Source organism: Dasypus novemcinctus, chromosome 26 (genome assembly GCF_030445035.2).
Source record: "Dasypus novemcinctus isolate mDasNov1 chromosome 26, mDasNov1.1.hap2, whole genome shotgun sequence".
NCBI lineage: Eukaryota > Metazoa > Chordata > Mammalia > Cingulata > Dasypodidae > Dasypus > Dasypus novemcinctus.
This window is the reverse complement of record NC_080698.1, coordinates 49,797,067-49,809,782: the sequence shown is the minus strand read 5'-3', so window position 1 is coordinate 49,809,782 and position 12,716 is coordinate 49,797,067. Positions and strand designations below refer to the sequence as shown.

Genomic DNA, 12,716 nt, shown 5'->3' with positions numbered 1-12,716 from the left:
ACAATTTGTACCAAAAGCACGAGCACCAAAAGAAAACAGGTAAACAGCTTTATCAAAATGAAAAATTTTAATGCAAAGTACATTATTGAGAAAGTGAAAAGACAACTTATTGAATGGGAGAAAACAGCTGCAAATCATATATCTGATAAGAGTTAAATATCCAAAATATATTTAACTTCTACAACTCTACAACAAAAAGAAAAATAACGCAATTAAAAGCTGAAAAGGACTTGAAGAGACATTATTACAAAGATATACAAATGGCCAAGAAGCCCATAAAAAGATGCTGAACATCATTAGCCACCAGGGAAATGCAAATCAAAACCAGAGTGGAATACTACATCACTCTCACTAGGGCAACTGTTATTTTAAAAAAGAAAAGAAAAAGAACATAACAAGTGTTGCTGAAGATGCACAGAAAACTGAGCCCGCCTCCTGAGAGTGCAGTTGCTGTTTAAGAGTTCGGTGTTCCTTAAATGTTAAACACAGAACTACCACCTGACCCAGCAACTCCTAGGTATATACCCAAATGAATTAAAAATTGGAACTCAAACAGATCCTTGTATGCCAGTGTTCACAGCAGCCTTAGTCACAATAGTCAGAAGGTAGAAGCAACCCAAATGTCCATCAGCTAATGAATGAATAAACAAAATGTGGTCTGTCCATATAATAGAATATTATTTGGCCATAAAAAGGAATGAAGTCGCAATATATGCAACTACACGGATGAACCTTGAAGACATTAAACTGAGTGAAATAAGTCAAAAGGACAACTATTCTATGATTCCACTTATATGAATATCTACAATAACAAATTCATAGAAACAAAGTAGTTTATAGATTATCAGGGACTGGAAGGGAGGAAATTAGTTACTCCTTAATGGGCATATAGCAGGTGATGAAAGAATTTTGGAAACAGGTAGTAGTGATGGATAAAGAACACTGAAAATGGAATTAATATTACTAAATTGTACACCTTAAAAATGGCTAAAATCGCAAAATTTATGTTATGTATATTTTACCAAAATGAGATTTAAAAGAAAGAAAAAAAGAAGATGTGAGCCACAGACTAGGAGAAAATATCCAATACATATAAAAGGACTTATATCCAGAATATATAAAGAATTCTTACAACTCAATAATGAGACAAACAACCTGATTTTTTTTAAAAATTGGGAAAAGATTTTAACAGACACTTCATAAATGTTCAATGGCCCATTAGAACAGGAGAAGTTGCTCAACATCTTAGCTCTCAGGAAAATGCAAATTTAAAATCACAGAGACATGAATACTATATATTTAAACATGATTACAATGGGGAATTTTATGTTGTATATATGTTAATACAGTTAAAGTTAAAAGAGCAAACAAAAAACCCTACAATCAACCACACAAAGAACCCTAATGTAAACTTTGGCCTTCCATGTATAATATAATTATAATATTGTTTCATCAGTTGTAATAAAGGTACTACACTAATGCAAAATGTTAATAAGGAAAACTGCAAGGGGAAGGGGGAGTATATGGGAAATTTACTTTCTGCACGTTTTTTGTAAACCTAGAACTAGTGTAAATAAAAATACATATATAAATTTAAAAATAGAAATAATTTGAAAAGAATAACACATTAAAAATAAACCACCATAGAACCACGCAACACAAAAAAAGAACCCTAAAGTAAGTTATAGACTTTAGTTAATATCACTCAAGTAATATTAGTTCATAGTTGGAAAAAATATAACACACTAATACAAAATACTAATAATGGAAAACTCTGTGTGAGGTTGGGTATGGGAACTGTGTACCTTCTGCATAATTTGGCTGTAAACCTACAACCGCTCTAAAAAATAAAAAAGAGATACCACTCCACATCAAGAATGGCCAAAATAAAAAGGACTGGCAACATCCATGTCTGTGAGGATGCAGAGTTACTGGAGCACTCGCCCTGCTGCTGGTGGAACTGTAAAACGGTACATACACTTGCCATATGATCCAGCCATTTTGCAAGTTACCACAGAGAAATGAAGACACACATCCACAAACAGACTTGGTGCAAGAGCATGGTCACAAACCAGAATCAGCCCAAATGCCCATCAACAGCAACATGGAGAAACAAACGGTGGCATTAGCCACACAATGGCTTCTACTCAGCCATGAAAGGGACAAGTGACACGTGTCATGACAAAAATGAATCTCAAAAATGTTATGCAGAGTCAAAGCCGCCAGATACAAAAGATGATATATTACATAATTTCATTTCTATGAAGTTCTGGAAGAGGCAAAACTAATCTATCATGACAGGAAGCAGATTATTTGCCAAAAGTCACCAAACTGAACCCTTTAAGGGATGCATTTTATTGTATGCAAATTATACCTCAATAAAGTTGATTTTTTAAAAAACTACATGGAAGTACCCGTGTTTCACCCATCCAACTGGCAAAGTTTCCAAAGCTTGAGAATACATTGTTTGTGAGGCTGTGGCGGGAAACAACATTCTCATACATTGCTGGCGGGACCCCAAATGGTACAACTGCTCAGGAGGACAGTGTGGCAGTACTGAACAAAATCATTTATGTACAAACTTTAGACCCAGCCATCTCAATTTCAAGAATCGATTCTAAAAATACACCTCCACAAATAGAAAAGGCATATACACAGGATCATTCATTGTTGTATGATTTATGACAGGAAAAGACTGAAAACGACCCAGGCGAACCTCGATAGGGAACCAGCCGATTAAACCATTCCTCGCACATCCACACCATGGAAAAGCACGAAACACATGACCTTACAAAACAGTGTGAGGAGGAACGCAATGAACTTGTGTGGGCAGATTGCCAGAATTTATTTGGCGAAAGAAAGATGTATGATATATATGGCATGCTAGCTTTTATGTAAGAAAGGGTAAATAAGAATATTTATATATTCTTTTTTCGATTTTGCAAAAATAAGCACAGGGCCCTGGTTTCTGGGAAGATGTCATTGGAGTAGGCAGGGCTCACCTCTCTCACAAAAACAATGGAGGAAGGGCAAAAAGCTGCCTGAGGGAGCTGCTTTGGGGATCTGCAGACCAGAAGAGGGCTGCGCACCTCACTGGAGGGACAGGCACAGAGAAATGAAAAAGCCAAAACAAAAATGAGTCTTGCCCCCATGGCCAGGAATGGCACCATCCCCCACCTTCAAGGTGAACAGCCTGGATAGAACTCACGGCTCACTGCAGTCCATTGAAAGGAGAACAGAGAAGAGTACAGAAATGCAGGTTATTAGTAAGGGTAACTTAAGGGGTAAAAAGACAATAGTAAGATAAGACAACTGAAAGCCAAAGGATAAAATGGACAAAATAAGTAATGACTTTACACTAGTAACATTGAGCGTTAATGGATTAAACTCCCCAGTCAAAAGATAGATTGGTAGAATGGATTAAAAAACCAAAAACGAGCCATCTATATGCTGTCTACAAAAGACTCACCTCAGACATATGGAAACAACCAGGTTAAAAGTGAAAGGTTGGAAATAGATATTCCAGACAAATAGCAACCAAAAAAAGATCTGGAGTAGCAATACTAGTATTGGACAAAATAGGTTTTAAATGCTAAACTGTTATAAGAGATGAAAAATTTCATTATATATTAATAAAAGGGACAATGCACCAAGAAGAAATAACTATCATAAAAATTTATGCACCTAACCTGGGTGTCCCAAGATAAATGAAGTATACATAGGCAAGACTAAAGGAAGAAATAGACATCTCTACAGTAATAGTTGGAGACTTCATTACACCATTTTGAGCATTGGATAGAACATGTGGACATAGGATAAGGAAACAGAGTGCTTGAATGCTGTGATAAATGAACTAGACTAAAGAGACAGTTATAGAGCATTACACCCCAAAACAGCAGGCTACGCATTCTTTTCAAGCGCTTATGGATTCTTCTCCAGGATAGATCATATATTGGGTCAAAGACAGGTCTCAATAAATATAAAAAGACTGAATTATACAAAACACTTTCTATGATCATAATGGATTGATGCTGGAAAATAACGTATGGAAAAGGGGAAATTTCAAAAATATATAGAGATGAAACAACAATCAGATTCAGAGAAGAAATTGCAAGAGAAATCGGTAATTATCTTGAGATGAATGAAAATGAGAACATTACATGTCAACACCAATGGGATACAGCAAAGGCAGTGCTGAGAGGGAAATTTACAACCCCCAATGCTTACATTAAAAAAGAAGAGTTAACACTCTAACTTACACCTGAAGGAAATAGGAAAAGAATGGCAAAGTAATCCAAAACCAATCTGAAGGAAAGAAATAATAAAGATTAGAGGAGAAATAAATAAAATTGAGAACAAAAAACAAAGATATTCAACAAAACAAAAAGTTTATTCAACAAGATCTACAAAATTGACAAACCTTTAGCTAGACTGACAAAGAAGAAAAGAGAAAATGTACATAAATAAAATCAGAAATTAGAGGAAGAACATTACTACTGACACTGCAGAAACGAGAGATAAGAGGATACTATGAACCACTGTACACCAACTAGCCAACAAAGATGAAATTCCTAGAAACACACAAACAACCTGCACTGACCCTAGAAGATAGAGAAGACCTCGACAAACCAATCTTTTTTTGTTTTTTTTTTGTTTTTTTTTTCGACAAACCAATCTTGAGTAAAGAGACTAAAACAGTCATCAAAAAACTCCCTCAGGGAAGCTAATGTGGCTCAAGCGATTGGTTTCCATCTACCACATGGGAAGCCCTGGGTTTGATTCCTGGGTCTCCTGTGAAGGTAAGTTGGCCAGCACTGTGGAGAGCTGGCACAGCAAGATGACACAACAAAGAGGGAGACACAGGAGAGAGAGTTAGCAATGCAGCAGACCAGGGAGAATAAGTGGCTCAAGCAATTGAGTACCTCTCTCCCACACCGGAGGTCCCAGAATCAGATCCTAGTGCCTCCTAAAGAGAAAGACAAGAAGAAAAAGACAAGCAGACATGGAAGAACAGCAAATGGACACAGAAAGCTGATGGTGGGTGTAAGCAACAGCAGGTGGTGGATAAAAGTAATTATTAAAAAAAACAAACCTCCCCCAAATGAAAACCCCAGGACCAGATGGCTTCACAGGTGAATTATACCAAGCATTCAACAAAATATTTGCAAATCAAATAAAAAAATACATGAAAAGAATTCTACACCACAATCAAGTGGATTTTATCCCAGGTATGTAAGGAAAATAATTAGTGTAATAAAACATATTAATAAGAAGAAAAATCACATGCCCTCTCAATTGATGCAGAAGAGGTATTTGACAAAATTCAGCATCCTTTCTTGATAAAAACACTCCAAGATAAGAAGGAAACTTTCTCAACATGGTAAAGTACATATATGAAAAACCTACATTAGCACTGTACTCAAAGATGACAGATTGAAAGCTTTCCCACTGGGCCTGGGAATAAGACAAGGTTGCCCACTGTCACTACTGTTATTCAATATTGTGCTAGAAGTTCTAGCTAGAGCAATTAGGCAAGAAAGAGAAATAAAAGGCACCCAAATAGGAAAAGAAGTACAACTTTCACTATTATTTGATGATATGATCCTATATCTAGAAAATCCTGACAACTTCACAAAAAAGCTACTAGAACTAACAGACAAGTTCAGCCAAGTGGCGGGATAGAAGAGCAATATGTAAAAATCAGAAGCGTTTCTACACACTACTGTTGAGCAATCTGAGGAGAAGTCAGGAAAAAAATTCCACTTATAATAGCAACTAAAAGAATCAAACATTTAGGAATAAACTGAACCAAAGATACAGAGGACCTGTATTAAGAAAACTACAAAACATTGCTAAAAGAAACCAAAGACCTAAATAAATGGAAGGTGGGAAGCAGACCTGGCCCAATGGATAGGGCGTCCACCTACCACACGGGAGGTCGTGGTTCAGACCCTGGGCCTCCTTGACCTGTGTGGAGCTGGCCCATGCACAGTGCTGATGCGTGCAAGGAGTGCCGTGCCACACAGGGGTGTCCCCCGTGTAGGGGAGCCCCACGTGCAAGGAGTGCACTCCATAAGGAGAGCCACCCCACATGAAGGAAGGTGCAGCCTGCCCAGGAATGGCACTGCACACATGGAGAACTGACACAAGATGATGCAACAAAAACAGAAACACAGATTCCTGGTGCCACTGATAAGGATAGAAGTGGTCACAGAAGAACACACAGTGAATAGACAGAGCAGACAACTGGGGGGGGGGGAAGGGAATAAATTTAAAAAATGAATCTTATAAATAAATGAATGAATGAATGACTGAATGAATGAATGGAAGGACATGCTGTGTTCATGGATTGAAAGACTACATATTGTTATGATGTCAATTCTACCCAAACTGATTTATGGATTCAATGCAATCCCAATTTTAAAAAGCTTTTTTTTTTTTTTCAGAAATGGAAAAGCCTATTATCAAATTTATGTGGAAGGTTAAGTGGCCCTGGAGAACTCTTACTTCCTGACTTTAAAGCATATTACTTAGTTACAGTGGTGAAAACAGCATGGTACTGACATAAAGATAGATATATTGACCAGTGAAACTCAACTGAGAACTCAGAAATGACCCTCACATCTATGGTCAAGTGATTTTTGACAAGGCTGCCAAACCCACTCAACTAGGCCAGAACAATCTATTCAACAAATGGTGCTGGGAAACTGGATCAACATAGCCAAAAGAAAGAAAGAGGACTCCTATTTCACACCTTATAACAAAAATTAATTCAAAATGGATCAAGGACCTAAACATAAAAGCTTCAACCATAAAATTGGAAGAAGATGTAGGGAAACATCTTCAAGATCTTGTGGTAGGTGGTGGTTTCTTAAACCTTACACCCAAAGCACAAGCAATGAAAAATATAATAGATTAATGGGTCCTCCTCTAAAGTAAACACTTGCCCTTCAAAAGACTTTGTCAAGAAAGTAAAAACGCAGCCTACTCCTGAAAGTGGTAGACTAGGGATGTAAACGTCAACTGAGAGAAAGCTCAAGAATAATCTAGGGACTGAATAACACAGTGAACCCAGAGGTAGATAAGAATGTTCTTTTATGTTCTTCTATGAACTAGAACAAAGGGACGTCACTATTACAAAATGGTAAAACTATGGAGATACTTGGGAAAAATACAATTAATGTAACCTATGGACATAGTTAACAATATTGTAATATTCTTCCATTAATGTCAAAGAAGTTTTGCTTTAATAATAGGGGGCATGGCAGTTTGAGACTATTTAAAAAGAGAAAGATTATGTTTGTAAACTAATTATTCTTATTGATGTGTTACCCTTTGATTATATTGGATTCAATTGAGGGGCCCTTGATTAAATTACCTATTAAGATTAGGGCCTTGAGTCAACTACATCAGTAAGGTGTGAATTGGGTTGAGTCTCTGAGTCACACTATATAAAAGGACACTCACTCAAGAAGACACACAGGAAGAGAGAGTAGCTCTTTCAATTTTGACCCTGGAGCCCTGGGGAGAGATGAGCCAGTCACCATAGTCGGCAGCTGACCTTTTAAAGATACAGAGCAGCTGAGCAGACCCAGAAAGAAACATGCCCTATGCCAGAGATTGATAGAGGAAGCCCTGAGAGACAAGCCCTCCGCCAGCCTATAGCTGAGATTGGGAAGAAGCTGGGCCCACGGAGCCTTAAGAGGAAGAGGAAGGGGAGCAGATGTAGCTCAAGTGGTTGAGCACGTGCTTTCCATGTTCAGGGTTCCAGATTCAATTCTTGGTACCTCCTTTCAAAAAAAAAAAAAAGGAAGCCCAGGAAAGAGATCAGCAACCATCTTGCTTCTACAAGTGGCAACTGACTTTGGTGAGAAAGCAACCTTGAGTTGGGCTCTTTAGGGTCTTGTAACTAAGATTTTACCCCATATAAATACCCTGAATAAAAGCCAACAGATTTCTGGTACTTTGCATCAGCACCCCTTTGGCAGACTAATACAGGGGATTATGGAAAAATACCAAATGTATGCTATAGATCATAATTAGTGGTAATAGTCTGATGACGTTATCTCATCTTCTGCAACAAATGTTCCACAACACTGTAATGCTGGTGGAGGGATGGTGTATGGGAATTCTGCACATCTGCATGATTGTTTGTAATATAGAGATCATACAACTCAATGATAAAAAGACAAGCAACCCAATTTAAAAAGAGGCCAGACTTGAATAGATATTTTTCCACAGAGGAAATACAAATGGCCAAAAAGCAAATGAAAAAATGTATATCATTACCAGCTATTAGGAAAACACAGATCAAAACCACAATGATATACCATTTCACACCTTACAGAATGGCCATTAGTTTAAAAACAAAACAAAACAACAACAAAAAAACAAACCCCCCAAAAAGCAGAAAGTAACTGAAAGTGCTGGATAGGATATGGAGAAATAGGAACAATTCCTTCACTGTTGGTGGGTGTGGCAGTTTGTTATTATTTATGAATTCCAAAAAGATACAGATTGTTTGAAAAATGGTCTGTTCCTCTGGGCATGATATGCTTTGTATTAGATTCAACTGAGATGACTTTGATTAAATTTTGTTAAGATTAGGGCATTGATTTGACCACATCATTAGGGTCACTCAGTTTGAGTCTCTGTTCCCTTTGTGGGCTATATAAATGGACACTCAATCAAGGAGATCCACAGAAGGACACAAAGGAAGACAGACAGCTCCACAGACACAGCAGAGGCCCCAGGAAGAGAGACGAGCCCTATGCCAGCCTACAGCGGAGATCGGAAGAAGCTGGGACCACACACTGTCAAGAAGGAAGAGAACAGCTGAACCCTCGCAGATGTTGCCCGCCATCCTGCTTAAACACAGAGTTTGGTAAGGAAGTAACCTTGAGTTGGACTCTTCAGGGTCTTGTAACTGTAAGCTTCTACCGCAAATAAATACCCTATATATAAAAACCAACAGATTTCTAGTACTTTGCATCAGCACCCCTTTAGCTGACTAATACAATGGGAATGTAGAATGGTAGAATGTAGAATGGTACAGCAGTTTGGCAGTACCTCAGAAAGCCATATGATCCAGCAATCCTGTTACTGGAAATACATTCAGAAGAACTGGAAGCAGGGACATGAACAGACATTTGCACACTGGTGTTCATAGGTACATTATTCACAATTGCTTAAATATGGAAGGAGCCCAAGTGTCCATCAACCGATGAATGAACAAAATATGGTATATACATCCAATGGAACACTATTCAGCTATACGAAGAAATGAAATCAGGATGCATATGACACCATGGATGAACCTTGAGGATATTATGTTGTGTGAAATAAGCCAGACACAAAAGGACAAATATTGTATATGAACTAAATAAGATGAGTAAACTCATGGACGTAAACTCTAGAGTATAGGTTTCTAGGAGGTAGAATAGGGGTTGAGAATGGGAGCTGATGCTTAATGTAAGTAGAATTTTTATTAAGGTTTATTGTAAAAGTATGGAAATGAATTGAGTTGATGGTAACACACAGAGTGCTGATTTATAAATGATTGTGGCTGAAAGGGGTAGTCTGTGCTGTATATGTCAATTGAAAGGAAGCTAGAGAATAATTTCGGGGATATAGAACAGTGATTTCTGTTGATGAAGATTGTTTGCTTAACAGTATAAATATAAGAATGTTCTTTTACAAAGTGTTAAGAATATGGTGATACATACACCATATTCTAATATATGAAAATTCCAGGAAAATTACAACTAATATAACTTATCGATGATAGTTAACAGTAATATTGTAATATTTTTGCAGCAATGGCAAATAAGATATCAATTCTAAGGGACAACAATAGGGGGGTATAAGAGGGTATATGGGCGGCGGACTTGGCCCAGTGGTTAGGGCGTCCATCTACCACTTGGGAGGTCCGCGGTTCAAACCCCAGGCCTCCTTGATTTGTATGAAGCTGGCCCATGCGCAGTGCTGATGCGCGCAAGGAGTGCTGTGCCACGCGGGGGTGTCCTCGCGTAGGGGAGCCCCACGCGCAAGGAGTGCGCCCCGTGAGGAGAGCCGCCCAGCACGAAAGAAAGTGCAGCCTGCCCAGGAATGGCGCTGCACACATGGACAGCTGATACAACAAGATGACGCAACAAAAAGAAACACAGATTCCAGTGCCGCTGACAACAACAGAAGCGTACAAAGAAGATGCAGCAAATAGACACAGAGAACAGACAACCAGGGGGAAAGGGGAGAGAAATAAATAAATAAATAAATAAATCTTTAAAAAAAAAAAAGAGGGTATAGGATTTTTCCTTTTGGAGTAATGAAAATGTTCTAAAATTGAGGTAATGACAGCACAACTCTGTGACTAAAATAAAAGCCACTGAGTGTACACTTTGAGTGGAATGTACAAAGCATGGGAGTATGTGACACAGGTAATCTAGTGGTGGAAGATGGACTAGCCTGTGGTTAACAAGACAAATATGAGAACATTCTCTCACAAACAATAATACATAATATGGGGTGTTAATAATCCGGTGGGTTGGCAGAACAATACACCAAATATAATATATGGACTATAGTAAGTAGTAATATTTTGGTGATGCTCTTTCATAGTTGGTTAAAAATGTTTTACAACAGTGTAAGGTGTTGGTGGTGGGGTGATGTATAGGAGCCCTGCCTGATGATATGCATGTTCTGTAAGTTTATAATATTTACTATACATTTGTTTATGCATGTTCATGTATGAATAATATACTTCAATAAAATTTTTTAAATGAAAAAAAATCACAGGAAGGATTAACCAGGAATAAATTTAAATGGTTCCCTATATAGGCAGTAGGTAGAGATGGAGGTAAGGCCATTCTGAGAACATTTTAAAACTTTGGAATCATGTAACTGTTTTATGTATTTTAAAAATTAAATAAAAAATAAAAACTAATACAGTAAAAGAAAAAATAGATAAATTACTTTTCATTAAAGTTAAAAACTTTTGTGCATCATATGACACTAGCAAGAAAGTGAAAAGACAATCACAGAATGGGAGAAAATAGTTGCAAATCATCTATCTGATAAGGGATGTGTATCTATAATATATAAAGAACTCTGACAGCTCAATAATAAAAAGACAACTCAATTTAAAATGGGCAGAGAGGGAAACGGACTTTGGCCCAGTGGTTAGGGCGTCCGTCTACCATATGGGAGGTCCACGGTTCGAACCCTGGGCCTCCTTGACCCGTGTGGAGCTGGCATGCACAGTGCTGATGCGCGCAAGGAGTGCCGTGCCACGCAACGGCGTTCCCCGCGTGGGGGAGCCCCATGTGCAAGGAGTGCGCCCGTGGGGAAAGCCGCCCAGCCTGAAAAGTGAGGGCAGCCTGCCCAGGAATGGCGCCGCCCACACTTCCCGCGCCGCTGACGACAACAGAAGCGGACAAAGAAACAAGACGCAGCAAATAGACACAAGAGAACAGACAACCAGGGGAGGGGGGGAAATTAAATAAATAAATAAATCTTTTTTTAAAAAAAAAATGGGCAGAGAATCTGAAAACACATTTCTCCAAAGCATATGTCAAATGGCCAATAAGCACAGGAAAAAAGCACTAGACATATTAGCTATTAGGGAAATGCATATTAAAGCCATAATAAGATACCACTTCACAATTATTAGAGTGGTTAGGATTAAAAACGACAGGTGTAGGCAAGGATATGGAGAAACTGGAACCTCATACACTGCAGGTGGATATGTAAAATGGTGCAGCCACTTTGGAAAACAGTTTGGCAGTTCCTCAAAACTGAATGGCGAATTTGAAAACAACAAATATGGAAGACATTTTGGGACATTTGGGAAATCAGAATATGGACCAGATTTTAGATAATACTATAACATTAAAGCATTTTCCTTAGGTTTTTTGATGGCATTCCTGCTGTTTTATGGAAAAAATGTATTCTTAGGAGATACATATTGAGGGTTTAGGCTGGCCTCTCAGGAGGTCTCAACTGACTTTCCAATAATTCAGCCAAATCAGTCAATTTACATCTCTCTTCATCACTTCTTTCTCCATACACGTAAACACATATATGCATCTATATGTACATAAAGCTAAGATTATAGGAGAGAGGGGGCATAAATGTGATAAGATGTTAGCAATTGCTGAAACCTGGTAGAGGATGTTCACTGTACTATTTTAAGAGGTTTACAATAAAAATGGGGAAACTGGAAAAACTGGGATAAATGTTTACATTCTTTAAATCCGTCATCTCATTCTGAGGACATTATCTCAAAGAAATGATAAGAGGTAAGGATAAAGGTGCACCTATAAGAATGTTTCTTACAGCATTATTTTTCATCAAAGGGAGAAACAAAAATAAGTCTTCAAAGAACATTTCATGCTGTAGAATATTCACGCTTGATGTTAAAATCAAAAAGCAGTTGAAAATGTGCAGGTTGTGTCATCCTGACAGTAAACACATTATGTAAATTTAGATCATGGAGAAAACCCCAGCCTTCCCCCTGAGCATCTCTTGGTCTGTGCAGCTCTCGATCTGTGCTTCCCAAGGCCAAGGCCAGATATGTCTCCCCAGCCCCCAAGTCCTGGCTTCCTTTGTTAAACAAGAAAATGGCATGGTATTGGCACAAAAATAGACACACTGACCAATGGAATTGAACTGAGAGTTCTGATATAGATCCTCATATATACACTCATCAGATATTCAAC

General features: G+C 38.1%; 1 protein-coding gene across 7 annotated transcripts in view; it reads right to left on the bottom strand.

Moving 5' to 3' along the window:
• ATG7 (autophagy related 7) overlaps nt 1-12,716 on the bottom strand; it is a 319,354-nt gene that overhangs the window by 7,273 nt on the left and 299,365 nt on the right. The window lies entirely within an intron of this gene.